Genomic DNA, 26983 nt, shown 5'->3' with positions numbered 1-26983 from the left:
ATTGATAGAGAGCTACAAGACAAGATAGCGCTTGAGGAAGCGCACTGGAGAGGGGTCCTGTATGCTATCATTGATGTTATCATAAATTTAGCTAAACAAGGTAGCCCGTTACGGGGTTCTAATTCTAATGAAAGCCTGGAATTTGGGGACCCTAGATGTGGTAGGTTCTTAAATACTATAGAGTTAGTGTCTCATTATCATCCCCAGTTAAGAGAGCATATTACTCGCCATAAAAAAGGGCAAGTGAGCTACTTTTCTCCTCAGATACAGAACGAGTTTTTGGATATCATTGCTGGGAAAATCAGAGAGCACATATTTTCAGAAATAAAAGCTTCAAAATATTATTCAATAATGTTTGACTGTACACCAGATATTAGTCATTTAGAACAAATGTCTCAAGTTCTACGTTATGTAAAGATCACAGAAGAGGGTCCGGAAGTTGTGGAAAGTTTCATTGGTTTTATAACAGTTAGTGAAAAAAGTGGTTTGGCTCTGTCTGAAAAAATATTGGACAAAATACAAACTGATGGTTTAGATATAAAAAACTGTAGAGGGCAATGTTATGATAACGGATCAAACATGGCCGGCAAGTATAAGGGTGTTCAAGCTAGAATCCTAGAAGAAAGCTCTCTGGCCTTATTTGTGCCATGTGTTGCGCACTCCCTTAACTTGGTTGGTGCAAATGCTGCTAGCTTGTCAGTAGAGGCACAGACCTACTTTGGCACTCTTAATTGTCTGCACAATTTCTTTGCTTCCTCCACCAATAGATGGGAGGTTTTATCTAAACATGTCCCTCTATCTCTAAAACTACAGAGTAATACAAGATGGTCGACGAAGAAGGAAGCTGTGACTGTTGTGTATAAGCACTTAGAAAAAGTTGTAGATGCCCTCAATGAACTAAAATCCAGTACACTAACAACACCTGAAACGAAAACAGAAGCGAACTATCACCTAAAAAATGTTAGTACGTTTGAGTTTGTTGTTCTCTCCTGTTTTTGGTATAAACAATTATGCCGCATTGACATCGTCAACAAGCTTCTTCAAAAGGAGGACATCACTGTAGATAGATCGGCAAGACACATCAGTCGATTGATCACAGAATTTGAAGCTCAACGGTCAATTTGTTCAGCTGATGCAGTGAAGGAGGCTAAAGATATTTCAGCAAAGATCAACATAGATCCACACTTCAAAGAAGTACGCAAGCGGAAAAAGAAGCGGATGTTTGACGAAAAAGCAGAAGATGAATCAAACGAACTATCAGAGGAAAAAAAGTTTGAGCTCTTAACTATACAAATCATAGACAGTATTCTTTCTGAACTGCGACAAAGATTTGAAGCCATCCAAAATGTGAATGTTTTATTTGGTTTCTTAAATGGGGCTAAATTTGAACAAATGTCTGAAAAGGAGTTAAAGACCCATGCTAACGAACTGGCTGTTACCTACAAGGATGATTTGGATCAGAGTGAGTTGGAAGTAGAAGTGGAAAGCTTCAAGTACCATGCATTGGATTTAGGCTCTAACATGAAAAAGGCTACTCCACTCGACCTTTTGGTTTATATTTGCCAAAACGGTCTCCATGATGCCTATCCCAATATAACCACAGCTTTGAAACTTTTTCTTACAATTCCCGTTTCAGTCGTATCAAATGAAAGAAGTTTTAGTAAACTGAAGATAATAAAAAACTACATCAGGAACTTGGCCATCATATCAATAGAGCACAAAATAGCTTCAGCAATATCTTTTGATGACATTGTTAAAACATTTGCAGCAAAAAAAGCCCGAAAAGTTTCATTTTAAAGTTTGTTTAGGGCTTTCATTTTGTACAAAAATGTAATTATCATCTATTTAAGAAATTAAATAATTATTATTTAATATCTTACATTGAGCAATTATTTACCATACCTTTCTCCTTTTAGACGAAGACTTCATAAATAATTGTGAAAAAAAGTAATTTATTACTTTTTTGTGGTTCATTGGTATTTAGGGTGGTTGAGTCTTTGTATGACTCATGAGGCATCTGGCCGGGGGGGGGGGCGCCAAAGTCATTTCTTGCCCCGGGTCCCCGGGTGAAATACGGCCTAGTTACGTCCCTGGTAAAGTCTAGTAATATCGGTGATAATAGTATGATCCGTTTTTCGCCTCTTCTTTTTGGATTTGTTATTACTTTTTAATTCATTGGAGATATCAGGAGGTTGCATTTCGGAGGTGTCCAGCTAACGGAGATGTAGGAAGACTAGATTCGTCATTAAGTGAGTCCGAAGCGGGTCTTCTTAGGCCTGTTGCTGGAATTTGAGATGACTGGTCGCTTTCATTTATGCTCGTGCTAAGTTCAATGTTAGTGGGTGGGGCTTGGGTTTCTGTCTGTGTAGGAATGATGGAAGATGAAGATCTTTTTTGTACTGTTGCTTGAAATTGAGATCACTGGTCGCTTTCATTTATGTTCGTGCTATGTTCAATGTTAGAAGTTGGGGCTTGGGTCTCTGACTGTGTAGGAATACTGGAAGATGGGGGATTGTTGCAGTTATTTGCAACATGTCCTGCTTGCTTGCAGATAAAACATTCCATTCTATCTGTAGAAAGGAATATTCTATGTTCGGTGCCATCATATGGAATAAGTAATGATGTCTGTAGTTCGTAGTTTTCAGAAGGGGAAATTATATAAACTTGGCGCCTGAAACTTAATACGTGGCTGTATTCATCTCCAGGGATACCTCCTTTGAGAAACGATATGGGGGATGCTAGGTGTAAACCAAGACTTTTTATAGCGTTTTCAGCAACTTCATGAGGAATAAAAGGTGAAATATTCGAAATTAAAATTATTTTGGTTGGAGATATGAGCCTTCGAATGTTGAGAGAAATGAGTTGATTTGAATTAATGGGTGAGAATTTATCAATTTTTCAACTAGTTCAGAATTAGATAAGTAAATACATACCCTATTTTTAGATATTCTAGATGCGAAGCAAATATTCTTGGCTCCAATGATGTTACCAATTGCGTGAACGTACTCATATAGTTTTAAACTGTTCTCGGCATGAAGAACTACGGCCTGATTTTTTCTCGGAAACGCTGGCCTCGGGACGGCTTTTAATGCAGCAGTATACGATAAGTTATTCTTGGTGGTTGAGTTGGTGTTGTTTGCTGTTTGGTTTGTTGACATTGTTGGTTTTGAGCTGTCCTCGTAGTCAAAGGCAGCTTTTTGAGTTTGGTTTGCCATAATTACTGAGATTCGGGAGGTTGCACCTTATTGTGCAACTATGCACCATAGTGGTGAAAGTTGCGAAAGTACACGTATATACAATACACACTACACTGGTATACACTGCACTTTTTTTTGTCTGGAACAAGTTTAAAAACGTAAAACAAGTTTAAAAACTATTTATAAACACGGTAATTTACGAGAGCAGCAAAAACGGTGTTACTCGATTAGGTACTCGTGTCGAACTATTGTTGTATATTTGAAAGATACAGTCGGAAAAATGAAAGAATACCCATGAACGAACATATAAAACACGCTGTATTTTCCTGTCACCGTGCCACAAAGAAAATTGTCCAGTGTAAGTACATGTAACAATAATTATTACATGTACTTGCGCTGGCCAATTTTTTGTCTCACACGGTGACAGGAAAATACAGCGTGTTTTATATATTCGTTCATGGGTATTCTTTCATTTTTCCTACTGTATATTTCTTGTAAGTAAATATTCATATTATAATTTTGAAAGATATATTCCTTAACTAAATATATCTGGGAATAATTAAGGAATTTCTGAAAACTCCTTACATATAGTGGAAAACAATACTACCCAATCGTATTGTGAGAACTCCTTTGAAAACCCCCTTAATTACAAAAGCGGACCACTCAACGTTACTTTGGGTACGTTTTTGACATGAAATTTTACATGTAACCAGCCTAGACGAAGGCCACTTTCCGGGTCATTTTAAGAATGAATCTGAAGAACTTGGACTTTGATAAATAAGGGCCCGGATTACGTACACTCGATACGCATCGTATCCGCCATGTTTTACCGTAGCGCCTTATGGAAAAACATGGCGGATACGATTCGTATCGAGTGTTCGTAATCCGGCCCCAGCCATTTGCTTTCTTTAACTGTTGTATGACAGTCAGATGAGCTGAATTTTAGTTGATGCTCCTACAAAAGCAACCTTAATGTAAAGGTTTGTTTTTATTTCATACTACACAAGGGTTTTTATGGTTTTATCCACCCATATTCAATTGATATTCTTCGGTTCTGTCAGTTGTTTAGGAAATGTCTACATAACAGTCTTAGAATGTTCCATAGTTACAAGTAAATTATTTTAGAGCTTTTAAGACCCTACAAAAATATAAATATGATAATCTAAAAGCTGTTTTGGTACTTATATACATACCTTTTTTTATTTAAGATACCTTAATGCAGGTATGTACTACACTGATAAAGGTGTTTTTAAATATAATTCACTACTACGTCTATTGCTGTTTAATAGTATATTAATCAACAAGCATTTAATGATGGTCATTATGAAGGTCATTATCATTTTCTATGATCATTCACAACAAAAAATATAATCAAATTTATTAATTTTGTAACGCAAATAAATTAAGTAGTTTGTCAGTTTGACAGTTTGTTTACATATTGAGAACTGTCAAAGCGTATGTATTTGACTCGCTATTGGTCACTTCGCGTGTGCCACCTTCATCGCGAATGCCATATCGTTATTTTATTGGTTAAAAATCTGTATCTTAATGAAAATCTGTAACATAATGAAGTTCATTATGATACAGGTAGTGAAATCATAATTATTGATATAAGAGAATAGAAAAAATTACTTACGATACGATACAGTCAAAAGTACAATTATTACAATTATGCGATAATATTTTTCAATATCTATGTCAATATTTATGAAACAGTTCGCGAAATGTGCTTTTTGCGCACGCACCCGATGTTTAGAGCACGAGCGGCGCTAGTGCTATACATCGCGTAAGTGCGCAAAAAGTACTTCACGCACAGTTTCATGCAATATTTTATCTACGATAGACAAAGCTGCAACTCTTCGTCACTGGAATACATTTCTATTCTACAATTCTTAGAACTTTGACATTTAAAAATTCAAACTTCTCTCAAACCACAAAACTGTAAAAACTTTTGTTGTGATTTATTGCTCACATTTCATCACCATAGCAAAGTTAAAGTTAAGGATATTTGATTATACAGTGATGAGCGCGCTAATAACCAGGAGAGATGCGAAACAAAAAGAGATGAAACTAGTGGAGGTAAAAATTATCGTTATAAACGTATAAATTAACATTACGTTACCTACATAGTTTCCCAGCTTTGTCTGTGACAGGAGTATTTTATAAAATTCTACTGTAACAGTGACAGTTGTCATCATACACCTCTGATACTTCTAAAGGTGGGAAACTATATAATGTAAAGTTAATTTATACGTTTATAACGATAATTTCCACCTCCACTAGTTTCATCTCTTTTTGTTTCGCAATGTATTATGTTTTACATCTTTTGCGTTATTTTGCCGGTTATTAGCGCGCTCATCACTGTATGTAAGTGTGCCAAAAAACAGTGTGAAAAATCTCAGTTTGCATAAATGTTATTTAAAATACATTGTTACTTCACTCACCCTTTAAACCCTTCATGTACTTCTATTTATAATGACAGTTTTCACAAAGTATTTTGTCTATTTGGGATTATATGACTACGGACACTAAATCCATTCGCCAATTTCACAAAGTAAAAACTTATATATAATGTGAGATAGAGTAGATAAAAGTTATTTTTTCTATGGATACTATAAAATATGCAACTTCTCTCACTACTTACATACATTCAAAACGAACAATTCCTCACTCAGTGAGAAAAGTCAGCCTTTGCAGTGAGAAATATTTTTTCTCACGGGTTCTCCTACGGTCTTCCGTACTCTGATCGCCGTTTCCATGGTAACATGCACAATACATACACAGTTAATGTTGTCAAATAAATGTGTTTAGCAAAATTTACCAGGAATTACCTTTCAAAACTGTTCAAAAATAACTTTAAAAAATAAGGTAAATAAATTTTAAGAATATTAAATACCTACATGTATATTTATTTTATTTCAATGTATGCATATAATATACCTAAAAGCACCTAAATGATTTAATTTTGAAGTTTAAACTCTTGACAAAACGGCATCCATAGAAAAAGTACAGTGTACAACACATGAGAAAATGGCATATTTCTCCCTCACTTGATTTGCGGCCCTCGCCTCGTACCTCGGCTCGTACAACAAACTTCAGCGCTCGTGAGAAATATGTCTTTTTTCTCACTTGTTGTACAATATACTATTTAAAAAAATCAATGGGAAAACCCTAGTAGCTGGCTGTATACCATAATTAAAAAATCATACAGAAGTAAAAACTTCGTTTGTATAATGGCATAAAAAAGTTTTATTAAAAAACATTAAAAGTCATTCAAAAGGATTTAAAGGATAAGTTGTGCACATAGAATTAATTTTCTTCTCTTTTATTTCAAACTAAATCAAATTTTCCTCTTCTTTCTCAAAATTGTCACCAATGACGTCATTGACTCTACTATGACTGGTATTTTTATCAACCTAACACTAACAATAGTTCTTTCTGTAACAGAGAGTAGAGAGTTGCCTTTTAGACTTTTACAATAAAATCTAATTTATTATAATTTAAATTTCACTTTTATATAGTTACTAATATATAATCCAAATTTTAAACAACACTAATAATTTGAAATTCATAACCAAAAATTGACTACCTGTCTTGTCATGTCACTTCAGTCTGATAATTAGATTGTCATCTCCTTCACTTTTGTTGGTCTGTGTCCATTGAACTGGCAAGAACCACAAGTTCTTATCGAGCAGGGAACCATGTTGCCCTTTGAGCACTCCTAACACATTTAATCTTCTAACATCGACTTGGAGTCGCTATAAATATCATACAATTATTATGTAAACCATAATTCTCGATGTAACCAATTTCAAAAAGTTGCTAGTTTCATGTACTAATTAGAACGTAAGTATTACCACATGTTTCTTTAACTAGCCACAATTTTAACCTTTTGCATTCATTCTAACGTAAAAATAATTCGTTCTAGGCACTGAGGATGATCTGATCCAGATTGAAAACGGTTAAATCCTTTTGGATGACTTATAATGTTTTTTAATAAAACTTTTTTATACCATTATACAAACGAAGTTTTTACTTCTGTATGATTTTTTAATATACTATACTTTCATATATTTTAAAGTTTTCTAATCCAAGTTCATTATTTTTCCAACTTTTAATAGCATTTCTTAAACCTTCTTACATTATTTATCTAGTATTATTTGGTCATGTATAATTTATAAAAGTGTAAATATAAGGTTTGTTCCAACATGAACTTTTGGACGGTCCAGAAACCGTCACGAAACTACTTGTACCGTTTGTTGTGCGCATGTTCGTAATTGTATCGCCCAGTTATCGTCCCATGACGGTAATCATATATTTGTCATTTTTGTTGGTGACAGCTTGTGTGCTTTTAGTCGATCAAAGGCTCAAAAACTTTAAAGAATTAAATCCTAGTGCGCAAGTCAGTCCAACCAGCACTTTATGCATTTGCCCGATTACTGAAATGATCATCACGAAACCGTCACCGAAAGATCACAATTCTTGTTGGAACAGTGGGAAGGACGATCCGATGACGATCATATTTTTGTTGGAACGGATTATGTTTACAGCGCAGACGCGTTACCGTTTCGTGACGGTTCTCGGTCGTGTTGGAACAAACCTATAACTTTTTCTCGAATTTAAAAAATAGAAATAATTTTTTCCTGCTTCCTCCTATTTAAGCCTCAACGAAAAAGTGTGTACGTTGTGTGGTGTTTCTATTTCACCAAATGTCTTGGAATGCAGAGAACAACAGGTTTGATTACAAAATCCTTGTTTTAGATATCGTGTCAAGTATAACGTACTATCAGGACGTATTCAAGGAACTCTGTAGTTAAATTGTGGTTATGTAATGAATTCAGTAGTTAAGAGAAATCTCGAAGAAAATTTAGGTTAAATGAACAATTCAATTAATTTATTACATTATTTGATATTACACGTATATTCTTATATTCTTATATAAATCGAAAATATTAAACGAAATTTTTATTATGTACCTACGTACGTAAGCGGGTGTTACAAGTTACTCATTTTGTTCTTAGTTTACATACATCGTTCCTTTACCAAAAATATAAAACGAATTATCCGATCACTAGGCAAACACATATTAATATAAGAATATTTGCATGCTTAATGAGGTATAGTTGTGCAAAAATTTATAAATAACATTTGAACTACAACGAATTGAACATACTACTAAAAACCTATAATAGTAAACCATGGTGATATTTGAAAGGATAGGTATCTGAAGTAATAAAAACTCATCCAAAGACACATTCATCAAAAGAAATCTGGAAACCAGCGAAGTCATGACAGTGTTCTTTATGCATCGTTATTTTATATATCTGGTAGGTACTGGTAGTAATGTCTACCAGTATTAGCTATCATGAGCTAGCACTGTCACTCATATGGTTAAGAGGTCTGCCTTTCTGTCTCTGAATAATTGATCTTCGATCCATCGTTAATATGGGCCCCAATAGGTCAAGACCAAGAAATGATTAAGAACATTTAAACAATATAAAAGCCATAAAATGTTTATAGAGATTATACGTCATATAATTATATTGTATCAATAAAATATAAGTAAAATAAAATATTTGTGGTTATTAAAATAATTGGTGTTATTCTGATAAAAATCATTATTAGTCTAAGAGCTGAAAGCGCATTTTGCTCGTGATAAGTAATATGGACAAACTATACGGGGATATGTTGAATTAGTCATGTACATCACTTTCTCACACGGGCTGAAACCAGAACAGGGGACGAGGGTAGTTATGAGGGGTCAAAATCGCGGTTTTTATTATTTTTTTGTGATGCTCATGATCGAGATAGTGCACCTAAATTTGAAAATAAGTAGGTCATGACGTAACTAAGTAAAATCTCAAACTAAGTAATTTCTTATTTAATCGTTTGAAGAAGACCTACGGCCCTATTTATTTCATTCAAAACGAAATAACTTTGTTCCATGATAAAAAACAATATTTCCAATTCACTAAGTAAACAAGAACTTTATAGCGTTAACAAAATCGAAATTAGCAAAATATTTACTGCAGTATTATACAGGGTGGTTCATCTTATTCGCCTCGGTCTCTGTACGGAAAACCACTTAATATTTTTAAAAAATTTCTTCACAGAAATATACAGGGCCATTAATACTATAATCCAAAAATAATGTGAATTATACAGGGTGCTCCAAAAAAGAGTGGTATATCAAAGTTATATTTTTTCTTATGGAATGCCCTATATCTGATAACATTACTGAATTGACCTTAAAAAATAAGCTATACTTTCATAAGGGTTCCCTATACCTAAATACAGGGTGTTTTGATTTATTTCGATTTTTATGAAAATGTAAGGTTTTAGAAAAAAATAAATATCTACGAATCTAAACATCAGTAACAAATTTTTTCTTGGATCTTAATAATACACTATTTAGCATACTTAAACAGATGCTTACTGCAACAAAATCTCTTACAGGGTGGTCAAAATATGAGATTGTTCTATTAACAAATTCAAGCTGTAATAACTTATTTATTTTAAATAGAACACCCTGCATCTTACTAGTCTATCGCGTAGAAAATTTACTTAGCTTTTAATTTATATTGGGGTTTCCTATACCTATCTTTTACAGGGTGGTCAAAATATTAGATTGTTCTATTAACAAATTCAAGTTGTAATAACTTACTTATTTTAAATAGAACACCCTGTATCTTATTAATCTATCGCGTAGAAAAATTTACTTTGATTTCAATTCTTATTAGGGTTTCCTATACCTATCTACCTTCATTTTTCAAATATTTAAAGATTTCCTAATTTGTAAGCTTAAAAATTAGAATTAAGTACCTATGTCGTGGTTATGTACAACACATCACCAACACCGGCAATATACTTAAATATCTTAGTCAAGATACTTTTGTTAATAAAATTCATATTTTTATCATTTAATCACACATAGTGTTCTTATTTTAAGTGACATACTCGATATTCTATTCTTTATAATGGAAAATATTTAAAATCTCTTCAATTCCATGTAAACATTCTCAATACACATGTTATTCTGTAAATGTAAATCCCCATGTTATTCTGTAAATACCCATTTTTACATATTTTTGTACAATAGGCTCGTTTTCGTCATAGTAGCTATTGCATTTAATTGTTTGTAATTGCGATTCAAAGATTCAAACAAAAAGTGGTGTTCTTAAATTTACTTAATAACCGTTGGTTTAAGATATGGAAAATACTTATACGGAATGAAATATAATTTAAATATCTTCCAGAATACGGCACCTAATATAGGGTATGCAGTTTAATATAAACATATTATTCAATGTCACATGTAGGCCAAAATCAACTAAAATAATACAACACTCTGTGTGATTACATGATAACAATTAAAATTTTATTAATGACAGTATCATGTCTAAGTAGATTGCCGGTGTTGGTGATGTGTTGTACATAATATGTAACCACGACATATTTACTTAATTCTAATTTTTAAAGCTTGCAACTTAGGAAACCTTTAAATATTTAACAAATGAAGGGAGATAGGTATAGGAAACCCTAATAAGAATTGAAAGCTAAATAAATTTTCTACGCGAAAGGCTAGTAAGATACAGGGTGTTCTATTTAAAATAAGTAAGTTATTACAGCTTGAATTTGTTAATAGAACAATCTAATATTTTGACCACCCTGTAAAAGATAGGTATAGGAAACCCCAATATAAATTAAAAGCTAAGTAAATTTTCTACGCGATTGACTAGTAAGATATAGGGTGTTCTAATTAAAATAAGTAAGTTATTACAGCTTGAATTTGTTAATAGAACAATCTCATATTTTGACCACCCTGTAAGAGATTTTGTTGCAGTAAGCATCTGTTTAAGTATACTAAATAGTCTTTATTAAGATCCAAGAAAAAATTTGTTACTGATTTTTAGATTCGTAGATATTTATTTTTTTCTAAAACCTTACATTTTCATAAAAATCGAAATAAATCAAAACACCCTGTATTTAGGTATATGGAACCCTTATGAAAGTATAGCTTATTTTTTAAGGTCAATTCAGTAATGTCATCAGATATAGGGCATTCCATAAGAAAAAATATAACTTTGATATACCACTCTTTTTTGGAGCACCCTGTATAATTCACATTATTTTTAGATTGTAGTATTAATGGCCCCGTATATTACTGTGAAGAAATTTTTTTAAAATATCAAGTGGTTTTCCGTACAGACACCGAGGCGAATAAGATGAACCACCCTGTATTTTGTTCCTCTCCTTTACGTTTTTGTCACTTTTGCCGTTATGTTTTACTCAAAAACCTACAGGATGAGCCACAGTATAAATTCAATTGAAATTAAATGATCAGTAGTAATTACACATGAGAGCTCTAAAATTATCGATTTGTATCCCGAGTGACACTGACAGTTTTGAGTGACAAATCGATAATTTTTAAGAGCTCGAGAATAATTCGGTAAGATTATTTCATGAATAAAACTGTCTTTTTAAATAATTTTAACTAAAATTTTATTGATATCTTCACCTGAATATTTGCTAAACCTGTTTCTTGGTCATTTCTGTGACAAGTTGTAAAACATTAATTGTCATTAATGTCACTAAATGTTCATTTTTGAGTAGTAACGAAGGGCATCGGACGTTATGCTTGACGACAGGATATTATCAAAGATTATCAGTAGTAATTGCACAAGAGCTCTAAAATTATTGAATTTTTCCCGAGTGACACTTTGACAGTTTTAATTTCACGACGGCAAAAATTCTATATTAATTTTAGAGATCGAGTGCAATTTGTTGCGATTATTTCATGAATAAAACTGTTCAAAACCAAAATTGTATTGTAACTTATTTATATAAGTACAAATTAGTACAATTAAACACACAGTTGTTATAAATATTTTACGGTTGAAAGTCATCAATTTTATAATTTTTAAAACAGTATATTGTCATTAATGTCACTGAATGTATTTTTTAATAGCAACGAAGGACATCTGACGTAATATACTTGACGACGGGAAATTATCAAAAATTATCAGTTTAATTTAGATTTCTGTAGTTTTCTATTGGTCAGAATCTCCTATGAATGAAATAATCTCTGTAATTTTTATTTTTGTAGCTTTCTATTGGTCAGAATCTCCTATGAATGAAATAATCACGTGAATTTATTTTTATTAACTTTAGTATGTTATAAAAATATCCCTAGATTTTTCCGATGTGTATATTTTTGATTTTTAATATCTGGAAATAAAACTAAGTAACAAAAAATACTTCATTAGTTCAAAAAGTAAGTTTATCATAATTTAAAGATTACTATAAATGAGAGTTTGATGGACATACATTTAATTTGGATAATCGTCGTCATGATTTTGTTTTATTAATGTTAAAAATTGTCCAAATTATTTCCATTTAGTTTAATGACCATAAATTGTAGGTTTATTCGACTAATCCAATTTGTTTTACATGAAAGTTAAAATTTTTTATCCTTAATCTAAACGGCGATTAAATAAAATCTTTTTGACAATTTACTACCTTTAGCACTAGGTAAAGGATCGTATATAGCGAAGAGTGCGCTAATAACCGACAAAATAAAGCAAAAGGCGGAAAGCACAATACGTTGTGAAATAAAAAGAGATGAAGCTAGTAGAGGTGGGAAATTATCAATAGCAACCAATCAATTTACATTATATTGATAGTTTCCCACCTTTAGACGTATCAGGAGTTTGGCAACTGCCACCGTTTTCTTGTGGCACTTTGACTCCGATACGTCTAAAGGTGAGAAACTAACTTAATAAAATATGAAACATTAATATGCTAATTAAAGTAAATAAAAAAAAAAAATAATAAAAATAGGAAACACCCGGGTTTGAACCGGAGACCCCTCGATTTGCAGTCGAATGCTCTGAACCACTGAGGTATATCCGCTGTTGACTAACATACTTTACAACAGGATATAAAGGTCATTGCATTATTTGCGTTTCATAAATGGCTAAAAATTCAAAGTTAAACTCAATGCATCCATGTAAAAGCTGTTAAATATTGCATTGTCATCGAGTTCTCGTTTTCAAAACGTTTTAAAATGTAAACTTCCTTAATTTTTATTGGTGTAGAGTGGTATTTTGTAAATATTATTACAAAATACGATAGTTGTTCTTTCAGGTCGAATCAAACAAAATAATATTCTTCTTATAACTTAATATTATCTGCCTAATACAATTTCGACATGTTTTATACATTTTATAGCAAAATACTTTAAAATGGTTTTTTTACTATTTTTGAAGTGCGTTTTTAGGGTGAATATAATATATTTGGTTACAAAAACTTAATTCCAGCTAGGACAATATTAATACTGTATATTTTATCGTATCCAATTATGAAGATCATAAAGTTATATCATGCGTATATGCGTATAATAACGCTATCTCATAAAGACTTAGTCTTCAATCTGTGGCACTTTTTAAATACTGGTATATATACACCGTTCTTAGTCGTCAACGCCCTTCGGTAGGGATCTATGGAGGAGTATCACCAAGCCGCAAGCCCTTATCCCTTGCCGTACCGCTCCTCCATAGGCCGATCAGACGCCAGTTTATTCCAGATTAAGCCGTAGACTCTATTGAGTTTTATACTACGGCGTTGGCCTTTTTTATAATTTCTTGACCTGGCTGAGGCTCAAACCGTCGATCGCAAACCACTAAACTTGTCGATCGACTGCGCCTTTGCCAATTGGACCGTCTAGACCGACACGAATACTGGTAACTGACCCCAAAAACACATGGTTCCCGTGCACTGGAGCTTTACCACCAGGTACAGTGTTTTAAAATTCTGGAATAAGTATCATGAATAAATGAAATATTTACAATAAGCAAATATTTACATAAAATTCTGGAATGAGTATCATGAATAAACGAAATATTTACAATAAGCAAATTGGCTCCAGTTTACGGCACGTGTCCTCAAAAAAAAAAAAACTAATTTATACCTAATTTGACGAATCATAATTACTTAACAATGTACAAATGTTTAACTGTTATTGTGGCTTTTTATTTCTTTAATTATTGCATAATATAAATAATTTGTTAAAGATGCACCAAGGAAAAATATAAATGGTTTGTGAGTTTAGTGAGTTTATGTGTTATGCACATTTTAAAATTATTTTCCAAGTTTATTAGTTTTCATCCAAAACTGCTACATATATTTTAATAAATTTGAAATATTGCATGGCAATCTAGTTTATATTGGAACATGATAACCAAATAATTAGATTAAATTAAAAATGCTGTTGAATTATGTATTATTGAGTTTACTGAGAAGTCAATACTACTCTAAATAACTTTATCCAGATCACATAAAATTACAGTACACTATAATTTAGTTATTATTGCCCAATTATCTGAATTGATATTTAATTTTTTGGTGATTTACGATCAGTTAGCAATTCGTTTATCAAATATCGCTATTCCTACCATCAAGACATAAAAATTTTACTTTCAAGCGCTTTCAGTTTCAAAAAAGCAACTGAAAAATCAACAGTTTAATCTTGTATAGCACAAAGAACTAAATAAGTTATTAGCCCAATAAATGACCGTTTTGGAGTGTAATTTTGAGGGGCAACTCCGAATTGCATGAAAATTTGGATTTAGGTTCTAGTTACCCTCCAGTTCAAAGTTGAATTTGTGGCGTTGGTTGCTTTCACTTGGGGGGTGACAGTCACCCCTTTTCGGGGGTGAAAAAACATACGTTCAAGATAAGACCGGAAATGGATAAACTGACTGATTATAAGCAACTTTCGTTCTATAAAGTTTTTTATGTTAGTCAATACTTTTCGAGTTATTCGCGATTGAAAATGTTGATTTTTCGACAAAATAACTACGTTTTCAGACGGTTTTTCGCAAATAACTCAAAAAGTAAATATTTTATCGAAAAAAATATTGCTAGCAAAAGTGTAGCTTATAAAAAAACGAAAAAAGGGTCTATCAGTAAAATCTATAAAAGGAGTAAAAGCATAGTTGTAGCTCATTAAAAATACGTTGTTATTCGTCTAATTCCAAATCTAATAATTCAACACGAAATCAACGAAAAATTAAGCATTTTTCGGGAAAAGCTTATTAATATTGTTAAAGTATATAAAAAAAGGTTTATGTTGTTTTTTTTACAAAAGTTTCTAGCAACAAAAATAAACGAGTTACGCTGAAAAAAAGTTGGCCCCTTTTTTTGGTAAAAACATCGTAAAAACCTCCCTCTATTTAGCACCCTAAATAAAATTAATCGTTACCGCTTTACCATTTATTTTAACTGTATGTGTATTGTTTATATCATCTGTAAGTTTGATTGGTTTGAAGTGCTTATTTTTGAAAAAAATTGATTTTATAATAAAAAAAATGTTCTAAAAATTTTTGAAAAATTTCCTCATTTCAAAATAACTTAAAAAGTATTAGTGATAAGAAAAATCTTAAAGAGTAAAAAAATGTAGGTTTTGCTATTATAAATATGCTAGTTTCATTTTGTTTTTCCATAAGACAAAAATTTGTTAAGATATGGCTGTTCAACATTTGCATAAACTCGTGATTATTGACCCGTTCAAGCTTTTTCAACTATAACCCTTTCAAAAATAAGCACTTTAAACCGGTGACAATAACAGATCATATAAAAATAGATAAGTAAGTAAATTGTTTGTAAAGCCGTAGCGATTAATTTCATTTGGGGAGCTAAACACGGGGAGATTTTCATGATTTTTTTACCAAAAAAAAGAGGACCAACTTTATTTTGAGCGTAACTCGCTTATTCTTAATGCGAAAAACTTTTATGAACCATTAAAATACAGCCTTTTATAAACACTTTAAAAAAGTTTGAATAGGTTTTTCCCGGAAAGGGCTTAATTTTTTGGTAATTTCACCTTGAAATATTCGATTTGGAATTAGACGAATAAGAACGTATTTTTCATGAGCTACAACTTTGGTTTTACTCGAATAATAGACTTTACTGATACACCATTTTTTCGGTTTTTTGTAAGCTACACTTTTGCTAAGGATATTTTTTTCGATCAAATATTTACTTTTTGAGTTATTTGCGAAAAACCGTCTGAAAACGTAGTTTTTTTGTCGAAAAATAAACATTTTCAATCGCAAAAACTCGAAAAGTATTAACTTACGTAAAAAACCCTATATAACAAAAGTTGCTTAAAATCAGTCAATTTATCCATTTCCGGTCCTATCTTGAACGTATATTTTTTCACCCCCGAGAAGGGGTGACTGTCCCCCCCCCCCCAATTAAAAGCAACCAACGGCACAATTTCAACTTTGAAGTGGAGCGTATGTAGAACCTAAATCCAAATTTTCATGCAATTCGGAGTTGCCCCTGAAAATTACACGGAATCGCCGTATTTTCCGTTCATTTACTGGGCTATATATGCTTAATGTTAAAACAGTATGTATAGAATCAAGGTATGTACGTATATTTTCAATGTAAAATGATAATAAAAAAACAACAAGAAGTATATTTATGCTTAATGCCAAAAAGAAATAATGCACCGAAATAAAAATTACTTTTAAATGTAAGGCTGCACCTACATTGGATCCGTATTTCTCCGATCCGATCCAATCCGATCCGACGTGCGTCGGTTTGAAAAGAAACTCATGGTATTAGATGGCTGCACTTATATTGGATCCGTACTTCTCCGATCCGATATCGGGCTATTGATAGGAAAAGCTACAGCAGAGAAGCAGTTCGACGTCGGCCGATATCGGATCGGATCGGATCAGAGAAATACGGATCCAATGTAGGTGCAGCCATTTAATACCGTGAGTTTGTTTTTTAATCCGACGTCGGATCGGATCGGAGAGATACGGATCCAATGTAGGTGCAGCCTAAGTAAATTTACCATATATACCTTTGTACTACTCTTGAAGTTGTCCTTCTATTTTCTAGCTAGCTTCTCCTACAGAAGATTTAATTTGTTCCAGGTAGCGAGGGGAAAAACCTACCGGTTATAACCGGAAACCGGTTTTCTACTCTAATCGGTGTTTTAGGTTTTTTTTGTCCCGGTTATAACCGGTTTTTCCTTTTTAGAGTAACAACCGGTGAAAAACCGGATAAGTTACTACCTCTGGAAAAAATAGTTGATTAATAGAAAAAAATGGGGAATTTTTTCGCCCCTGAAGGCGAAGTTAAGTGTTACAACTACGAGAGTTTCAGTTGGATAAGGACAAGGTTTTGTCAAACGCAGCTGCAACAGAAACTGTTCCATAAACAGATTCAAGTGCAAGAAAGCAATGATATTACGTAATTTTATGTTTCCTAAAAGCACTCCATGGAAAAATAAATAATAATTATAATAATGCTTTTATAAATTAGTGCAGCCGATATGTGAAACAATTGTGCATTTAATGATAGAAGTATATAATTTGGACCACATATACTGCACATATAAAGGTTCAAATTTAGATATGAGGCCATCTCAGATTTTGTCTTTTACAAAAATGGCGCGGCGCGGATTCAAAATGGCGACTATACATTGTGACTAATAGCACGATAACTTTTAAACGAGACTTCAGATTTCAGCCAAATTTGGTATATAGGTTCTTTTTTTGATATATAAGATCATGGTAGTGAACCAAAAGAATCGGTTTACCAAAAGTTGTGTTTTTCCTGGTTTTTATGTAAAAATATGCTGTTTTTTTTTCAATTTTTTCACCTTGTATGTATTAATTTTTCAAAAAGTTAATACCACCATTGAAAAGAGCGTAAAAATATTTTTTACGAAATATTTTTAACTTTTTAGTATGCGGCAGATTTGTCCAAATATTATAAGAATTATTGTGAATTTAATGGTAGAAGCATATAATTTGGACCACATATACTACACATATAAAGGTTCAAATTTAGATACAAGGCCATCTCAGTTTTGTTTTCTTTTACAAAAATGGCGGGCATTAAAAATGGCAACTATACATATGTGACTAATACTACGATAACTTTTGAACAAAACGTCAGATTTCAACCAAATTTGGTTTATAGGTTCCTTTTTTGATGAATAATATCGAGGTCTTGAACCGGAAAAATCGGTTTACCATAATTTGTGTTTCTACTGTTTTTTTATGTAATAATATGTTGTTTCTTTTTCAGTTCTTTCACCCTGTATATATAAATTTTTCAAGAAAATAATGCCATTGACAAAAAATGTGTAAATATATTTTTTAGGAAATATTTTGAACTTTTCAGTTATGTTAATTACCATTTAATAAATGCATAACATATGTTTACATGTACCTATGGGCGGCAGATCCATTTTGAATGCTCGCCATTTTTGTAAAAGACTAAATCTGGGATGGCCTCATATCTAAATTCGAATCTTTGTATGTGTAGTATGTGTGGTTCAAATTATATGCTTCTACCATTAAATACACAATAATTCTTATATTCTTATTTGCACGAATCTACCGCACATAGGTACCTACATGTGAAGAAACGTTATGCATGTATTAAATGGTAATTAATATAACTAAAGAGTTCAAAATATTTCCTAAAAAATATTTTTACGCTCTTTTCAACGCCGATATTACCTTTTTGAAAAATTAATATATACAGGGTGAAAGAATTGAAAAAGGAACAACATATTTTTGCATAAAAAAAAAACAGTAAAAACACAAATTCTCGTAAACCGATTCTTCCGGTTCAAAAGCTCGATATTATTCATCAAAAAAAGAACCTATATACCAAATGTGGTTGAATGTATATAATGTATAGTCGTCATTTTGAATGCCCGCCATTTTTGTAAAAGCAACAAAAACTGAGATGGCCTCGTATCTAAATTTGAACCTCTATATGTGTAGTATATGTGGTCCAAATTATATGCTTCTACCATTAAATGCACAATAATTCTTATAATATTTGCACAAATCTGCCGCATATAGGTACATGTGAAGGTACGTTTTGCATTTATTAAATGGTAATTAACATAACTAAAAAGTTAGAAATGTTTTCTAAAAAATATTAAATATTATACAGGGTGAAAAAATTGAAAAAAAAAACAGCATATTTTTACATAAAAACCAGGAAAAACACAGCTTCTGGTAAACCGATTCTTCCGGTTCAAGACCTCGATCTTACACATCAAAGAAAAAACCTACATACCAAATTTGGTTGAAATCTGAAGTCTCATTCAAAAGTTATCGTGCTATTAGTCACAATGTATAGTCGCCATTTTGAATCCCCGCCCTTTTGTAAAAGGCAAAATCTGAGATGGCCTCCTATCTAATTTTGAATTTTTATATGTGTAGTATATGTGGTTTAAATTATATGCTTCTATCAATAAATGCACAATTCTTATAATATTTGCACGAATCTGCCGCACTAAATGCTTATATAATGCTTTTATAAAAAATCACTAATTATTTTTATATGCTTGTCTGTATTACCAATTGTGCATTAGTTTCGTACGAGTCATTATCGGTTTAATAACAATGATTATTTTCCAATTACAGAGTATTTTATTCAGTTTATCTCTTTATTTTGGTTTTATAGGTATACTATAATGTTTATACTAGGCCGTACTAGTTTATCCTGCAGTGTCCTTATTAATATTAGGATAAACTAGTTTGGCCTAGGATATTTGAACTCAATTCATAACCCAATCGAAGATTCACAAAAGATTTCTATATTCTTCGTACATACTTAGTACAATGATGGGTTCACTAAGAACCGGCAGAATAACACAAAAGATGGAAAACATACAAAAAGTTGTGAGATAGTGAGAGATAAAGCTAGTTCTTAAAGGTGACTGTAATAGTTGACTACAGTCATAGTTATATGGTTATACATATAATTACTTCGAAAAACATTCGATTTTAATTTCCCATTTTAGAACAAATTAAGACAGATGCTAGCAAAAAGACATTAATTAGTAGCCATTTTAACTATAAATCAAACTAATAATAAAAATATCTCAAACAAAATAGTTTACTAAACGTCATACTAAACGTTATACATATAATAATTATGACTCACATATAAATCTCTATTCATTATGAATGAATAGAGATTTATAAGTAGTAAAGAGCTTGTAGTTTGTAGTATGATACAATTGATCCAAAAGATGGCATAACCCAGACATCCAAAGTGAAATTATCCTATAACACCAAATTATTCTATATGGTCCAGATAATGTTCAGAAAAAAGTCACACCATTTGAGCGTCGGGTTTGGGGGGAGAAGGGGGAGAAATCGGTAAATTTGTAGTTTTTTACGTTTTTCGTCAATATTTCTAAAACTTTGCGGTTTAGCATGAACAACATTCTATACATTAATGTTCTACATTAAATTTGAAATAAAAAAGGCCCTATGCCTTATTCTTCTAAAATGAACGGTTCCAAAGTTACGGAGGTAGTATAGTATAAATGGTCCAAAAAAAGGCCTAACCCAGACATCCAAAGTAAAAGTTTTCCTTCAACACCAAATTGTTCTATATGGTCCACATATTGTTCAGTAAAAAGTTACACCATTTTGAGCGTCCGGTTTGGGGGGGGGGGAGATGGGGGAGAAGTCAGTAAATTTGCAGTTTTTTTTTCATTTTTCGTCAATATTTCTAAAACTATGCTTTAGCGTAAATAATGTTCTATACAAAAATGTTCTACATAAAATTTAAAACAAAAAAGGTCCTAGACATAATTGTTATAAAATCAACGGTTCCAGAGTTACGGAGGGTGAAAAGTGGAGGTTTTCGGTTTTTGATCCTTTTTATATTTTTTGGGCAATTGATGCTGATTTTGGGTGGTGAGGTTGACGTTTCTTCAAGGGCTTATTACTAACAGAGCATCGGCCACTGAAATAGCAAATTTTATTTGCAAAACATAATCCTGTTAAAGACAATTTCTTTTATCAGTAATAATCTTATAAAATTCCACTTTTCACCCTCCGTAACTCTGGAACCGTTGAGTTTATAATAATTATGTATAGGACCTTTTTTGTTTTAAATTTTATGTAGAACATTTTTGCATGGAACATTGTTTGCGTTAAAGCACAGTTTTAGAAATATTGAAGAAAAACGTAAAAAAACTACTAATTTACCGACTTCTCCCCCATCTCCCCCTAAAACCGGACGCTCAAAATGGTGTAACGTAACTTTTTACTAAACAATATGTGGACAACATAGAACAATTTGGTGTTGGAGAAAAACTTTTACTTTGGATGTGTGGGTTAGGCCTTTTTTGGACCCATTATACTATACTACCTCCTTAACTTTGGAACCGTTCATATTAGAAGGTTTATTCATAGGGCCTTTTTTATTTCAAATTTAATGTAGAACATTCTTGTATAGAAGGTTGTTCATGCTAAACCGCATAGTTTTAGAAATATTGACGAAAAACGTAAAAAACTACGAATTTACCGATTTATTCCCCATCTCCCCCCAAACACGACGCTCAAAATGGTGTGACTTTTTTCTGAACATTATGTAAACCATACAGAACAATTTGGTGTTGGAGGATAACTTTCACTTTGGATGTATGGGTTTGAGTCTAGTTATACCATACTATAGCTGCTTCTCTCTAATTCTCATAATTTTATTTCAAATACGTAATTTTTAAAGATGTGCATGGGAAATACCTTATTTAATCTGTGTAATTAATTGTTTTTAACATATGCTCATATTAATAAGATACCTTTAGTTTATAATTTGTTGCAATCCTTTCAATACAATTAATCTATGTTGTGTTCTTCAAGGTTTTTGTTTCCGTAAATATATTTTTATTAATTATAACGTTAGCAGTAAAGTAACTATTAAGAGATAATATGTGAGCTGTGTATATTCTATTAGTTATGACGTCTTAGGAGCCAAAATTATTTTTGCTCATTTTTTTCCAATAACTCTGCCACCCAAAAAATTTCTAGGGGATATATTTTTTTAAATTTTCTAAATATAAATTTTCGGATTCGGTCGCTGACCAGCGAATAGAACACACGTGTTTAGCTCGTATCTTAACTCGATTCTCGGGCAGATATAGCAATAAAACAATTGTGTTATACAAAAGTGCAGTGTAACTATAAACCAATATACGTAGGTACATAAATAAACAACCTAATTAGTTAACTAATTATACAGTGAAAAAATCGGAAAAAAGTAATTCCAACGATAAGGAATTAAATTCTTGTGTAAAGTGATAAAAACTTGTGTGATATCGAATATAAACAAAGCAGGTTTTTGCAGTAGGTGGAAACAAAACAATATTGTGAATGGTGTATTTCTACAGGAAAATAAAGCATATTAATAAACAGAATCAGCTGTAAGTAGAAAACTTTATTATAATATAATTAATTTTATTATAAACAGATAACCAGGGCCGGATTTTGATTTTGATTTTTACCTAGGAATAAAAGTGCTGGAAAATTAGTAACGGCTAGCGCGGGTGCGGGTGGGAATTTGAACTGTGAGTAGAGTTCTCCACGAAACTTCACCCGTGACGCATTGACTAATAACTCTAGCACGAAAAATAACTAGGAATTAAGAACAATGAGTTCAGATAGCGAATTAGATGATGAAATGAAAAGGAGAAGGGAAGAGGAGGAACATCCCAGCAAAAAATCAAAAATAACAGCTAGAACATCACAAAAAACAGATGAAGATAACATAAGTGGAATGGAACAAATGATGAAAATGATGAGGGAATTAGCAATGGATATAAAAGACATAAAAAAAGAACAATATAGATCTGGAGACGAAATCACACAACTAAAGAATGAAATTAAAGAACTGAAAGATCAACAAAGCGGCTACAAAGATGAAATAAAAAAGCTGCGAGAAACAAACGAAAAAGCTATAAAACAAATAGGTCAATTAGAAAAAGAAATTAGTATAGCAAATGAAAAAATAGAGAAATTGGAAAGAGAAAGAAAGAGAAGAAATGTAATAATACAAGGAATAAAAATTGATACAAATGATCAGAAAGTTTTACGAGGGGCTATGGAGAATTTTATGGAAAAAGAGCTACAAGTTTCAGTAGATGTAAATGGAGCAAGGAAAATAGGAGAAAATACTGTCATAGTGGAACTCAACAGCGTGAAAAACAAAATAGAAGTAATGAAAAATAAAAGTAAATTAAAAACCAAAAAGGACGAAAGAATCTATATTAATGATGATATGTCAAAAGAAGAAAGAATTATTCAGAAAGAAATTAGAAGCAAGGCTATGGTAGAGAGGCATAATGGAAAAAATGTAAAAATAGGATACCAGAAGCTAATCATTAATGGTGAAATATGGACATGGAATAACAACCAACAACAACTCATAAAAGAGAAAAATATACAACCAAAAAACTAGCAATACAACGAAAGCAGACTGAAATAACGGAGATGACATGGCAAAGTACAGGTACACGAAATAGACAAAATGTACAGATTATTAATGAAAAGCAGCCCATAAAAGAACATATATTAGTAGGAACATGGAATGTAAGAGGAACATACGAAGAAGGAAAACTGAAACACCTAGTAGATGAATGTAAAAAATATAAATTCGAAATAGTAGCACTACAAGAAACGAAACAACTAGGCCAAAACTCAATGGAAATAAATGACTATTTATTTTTCAATAGCGGAGGCGAAAATAGAATGTTAGGCACAGGATTTGTAGTAAACAAAAAGCTGAAAGATCTAATCGTTGACTTTAAACCAATTTCAGAGAGAATATGCATACTAAGAATAAGAGGAAAATACCAAAAAATAACATTTATAAACATACATGCACCGACTGAAGAGAAAAACATAGAGATAAAGGAAGACTTCTACAGTCAAATAGATACAGTATTCGAAAATATTCCCAAATACGATATAAAAATAGTACTAGGTGATGCTAATGCCAAAATAGGAAAAGAAGAAATATACACACCCACCATAGGAAAATATAGTCTGCATGAAACAACGAATGAAAATGGTCACCTCTTAATAGATTTTGCAAAAGAAAAAAACATGATCGTTATGAGCACGTACTTTCAACACAAAAGAATATATCAAGGAACATGGAGATCACCAGATGGAAAAACCATAAATCAAATAGATCATGTGCTCATCGAAAAAGACATGGAAAAATGTATAAAGAACATAAGAACATGTAGAGGACCGGATGCAGACACAGATCACTTTATAGTCGGAATACAACTTAAACAGGTTATACCAGTTCTTAGAAATCAACAGAAAAAAAGGTACAAAGTAACTAAACCTATTAGACTACTGTCAGAAGAAGAACAAAGTAAATATGAAAGACTAGTCACTAGAGAACTGGAAAATATTGCAGAAAATGAAAACATCGAACAAAAATGGACGCAAATAAAAGTATGTATGACCAAAGCAGCGCAAGTCAGTAATAGAAATATAAAAGATGGATTCAAAGAATGGTTTGATGAAGAATGTAAAATAGAACTGGATGAAAGAAATAAGTTAAGACTCAAAATGATGCAAGTGAAAACACCAGAGATGGAGATACAATACAACGAACAAAGAAAACGAACTAAAAGAATCATAAGAGTAAAGAAAAGAAAGTACAACGAAGATAAATTGAAATGCATAGAAGAAAACTATAAAAATGGAGAAGTCAGGAACTTATATCAAGGAGTAAAAAATGAGAAAAAGGGGTTCCAAAGAAAACCTGTACACTACAAAAGCAAAAATGGAAGGAATTTAGTAAGCGACGAAGAAATACTGAGCAGATGGAGAGAATACTTCGAAGAGCTTCTAAATGAAATTCCCACAACAGAATATGCAGAAGAAGAAGAAGAAGGACCGAATAAAAATATTGATCAAGAAGAAATGCAGGAAAGACCGCCTAATGAAAAAGAAATAAAAGAAATAATAGAAAAACTAAAGAAAAACAAGAGCCCAGGTAAGGATGAAATAACAGCTGAAATGTTTAAATATGGAGGACCAGTACTAATTAAGCATTTGGAAAAGCTGATAAAAGAAATTTGGGAACAAGAACACATACCAAAAGAATGGACTGAAGCCACACTGTGTCCAATTCACAAAAAAGGCGACAAAAGTTTATGCCATAATTACAGGGGAGTAGCCCTACTAAACGTTGCATATAAAATACTTGCAGTACATATAAAAGACAAGATAACACAAAAGATAGATAATGACATAGGAGAATATCAATGTGGATTCAGAAGAGGACGCAGCACGGTGGATCAAATTTTCCTGCTGCGTGAGATACAAGCGGAAAGCTACGAATACGGAAAATCTACAATGGCCCTATTCATTGACTTTAAACAAGCTTTTGACAGAGTTAAGCGAAAAGAAATATACAAAGCACTATGTGAAATTGGAATTAGTAAAAAATTAATAAAGATGGTAAAAGTTACACTCAGAGAAACAGAGAACAGGGTTAAAATAAATGGAAAGGAAACAGATAAGTTTAGGGTCGGTGAAGGGGTACGACAAGGAGACCCACTGTCATCACTGTTGTTTAGTATCCTTCTTGAAATAGTCATCAGAGAAGCCGAAATTAACAGGACAGGACTTGTATACCAACGAAAACACCAATGCTTGGCATTCGCTGATGACATAGTAATGATAGCCAGAAGCAAACAAGAATTACAAGAAATACTAAAAAGACTAGAGGCGATAGGAAGAAAGAAAGGGATATACATAAACGAAGAAAAGACTAAATATATGGAATGGACAAAACGAGAATACACACAAGGACAATACCTGACAATAAACACAGAGGCAAAAATATATAAATTCGAGGAAGTAGAGAGATTCCAATATCTAGGAGCGACATTCACTAGGAGACCAAATATAAAAGAAAAAATCCAAGCGAGAATTATGGCTGGTAATCGTTGTATCTTTGCTCTAAACAACTTATTGAGAAATAAGAACATATCTAGAGGGGCTAAGATAAGAATATACAAGACAGTGATAAGACCTATAGTCTTGTATGCCAGTGAAACATGGACGATGAACAAATCCGAGCAAGTCATGCTTAAAGTATGGGAAAGAAAAGTCCTAAGAAAAATATTTGGCGGAAAGATATGGAATGGAATGTGGATAAGAAGACCAAATGTGGAATTGGAGAGGATGTATGGTGAACCAAACATAGTAGGGATCGTAAAATCACAAAGACTGAGATGGTTGGGACATATCCAAAGGATGCCAAACACGAGACTTCCCAAAAAAATACTAACGGGAGGAATAGGAGGAAAGAAGAAGAAAGGTAGACCGAAAACCAGATGGAAGAAAGATGTTGAAAAAGACATAGAAGAACTGAAAATCACAAATTGGAAAAATAAAGCAGCAAATAGGAGAGATTGGAAAGGAATAGTAAACCAAGCCATGGGCCTTCTAGGCCTGGAGAGCTAAACTATATATATATAAATATAAATTTTATTTCAAATTCAAAAGTTATCAAAAAGTATATTGTCATAATGTCTGATTTTTTACCAATGAATTTATTTTATTTTTACTTATAATTACACAACAGCTCTAAAATTACCGATTAGTATCCCAAGTGACACTTTGACAGCTTCAATTTTCCACTTCCACCCAATGGGACGAAAATTATGTTGAAAGTGTCACGAGGGCAATAGAAATCGATAAGTTTAAAAGCTCGAGGTAATTCGGTAAGATTATTTTTCATGAATGAAACTATTTTTAAATCATTTCAACCAATATTTTATTGATATCTTCATCTGAATATTTGCTAACAGTACTCATGAGGTTGACTTGACAAGTTGTAAAACATTAATTGTGATTGATATCATTGAATGTTTATATAATTTTTAATTGGCGTAGCAAGGAAGGACATCTGACGAG

Source organism: Diabrotica virgifera, chromosome 1 (genome assembly GCF_917563875.1).
Source record: "Diabrotica virgifera virgifera chromosome 1, PGI_DIABVI_V3a".
Lineage (NCBI taxonomy): Eukaryota > Metazoa > Arthropoda > Insecta > Coleoptera > Chrysomelidae > Diabrotica > Diabrotica virgifera.
Note: the sequence above shows the minus strand (reverse complement) of the source record.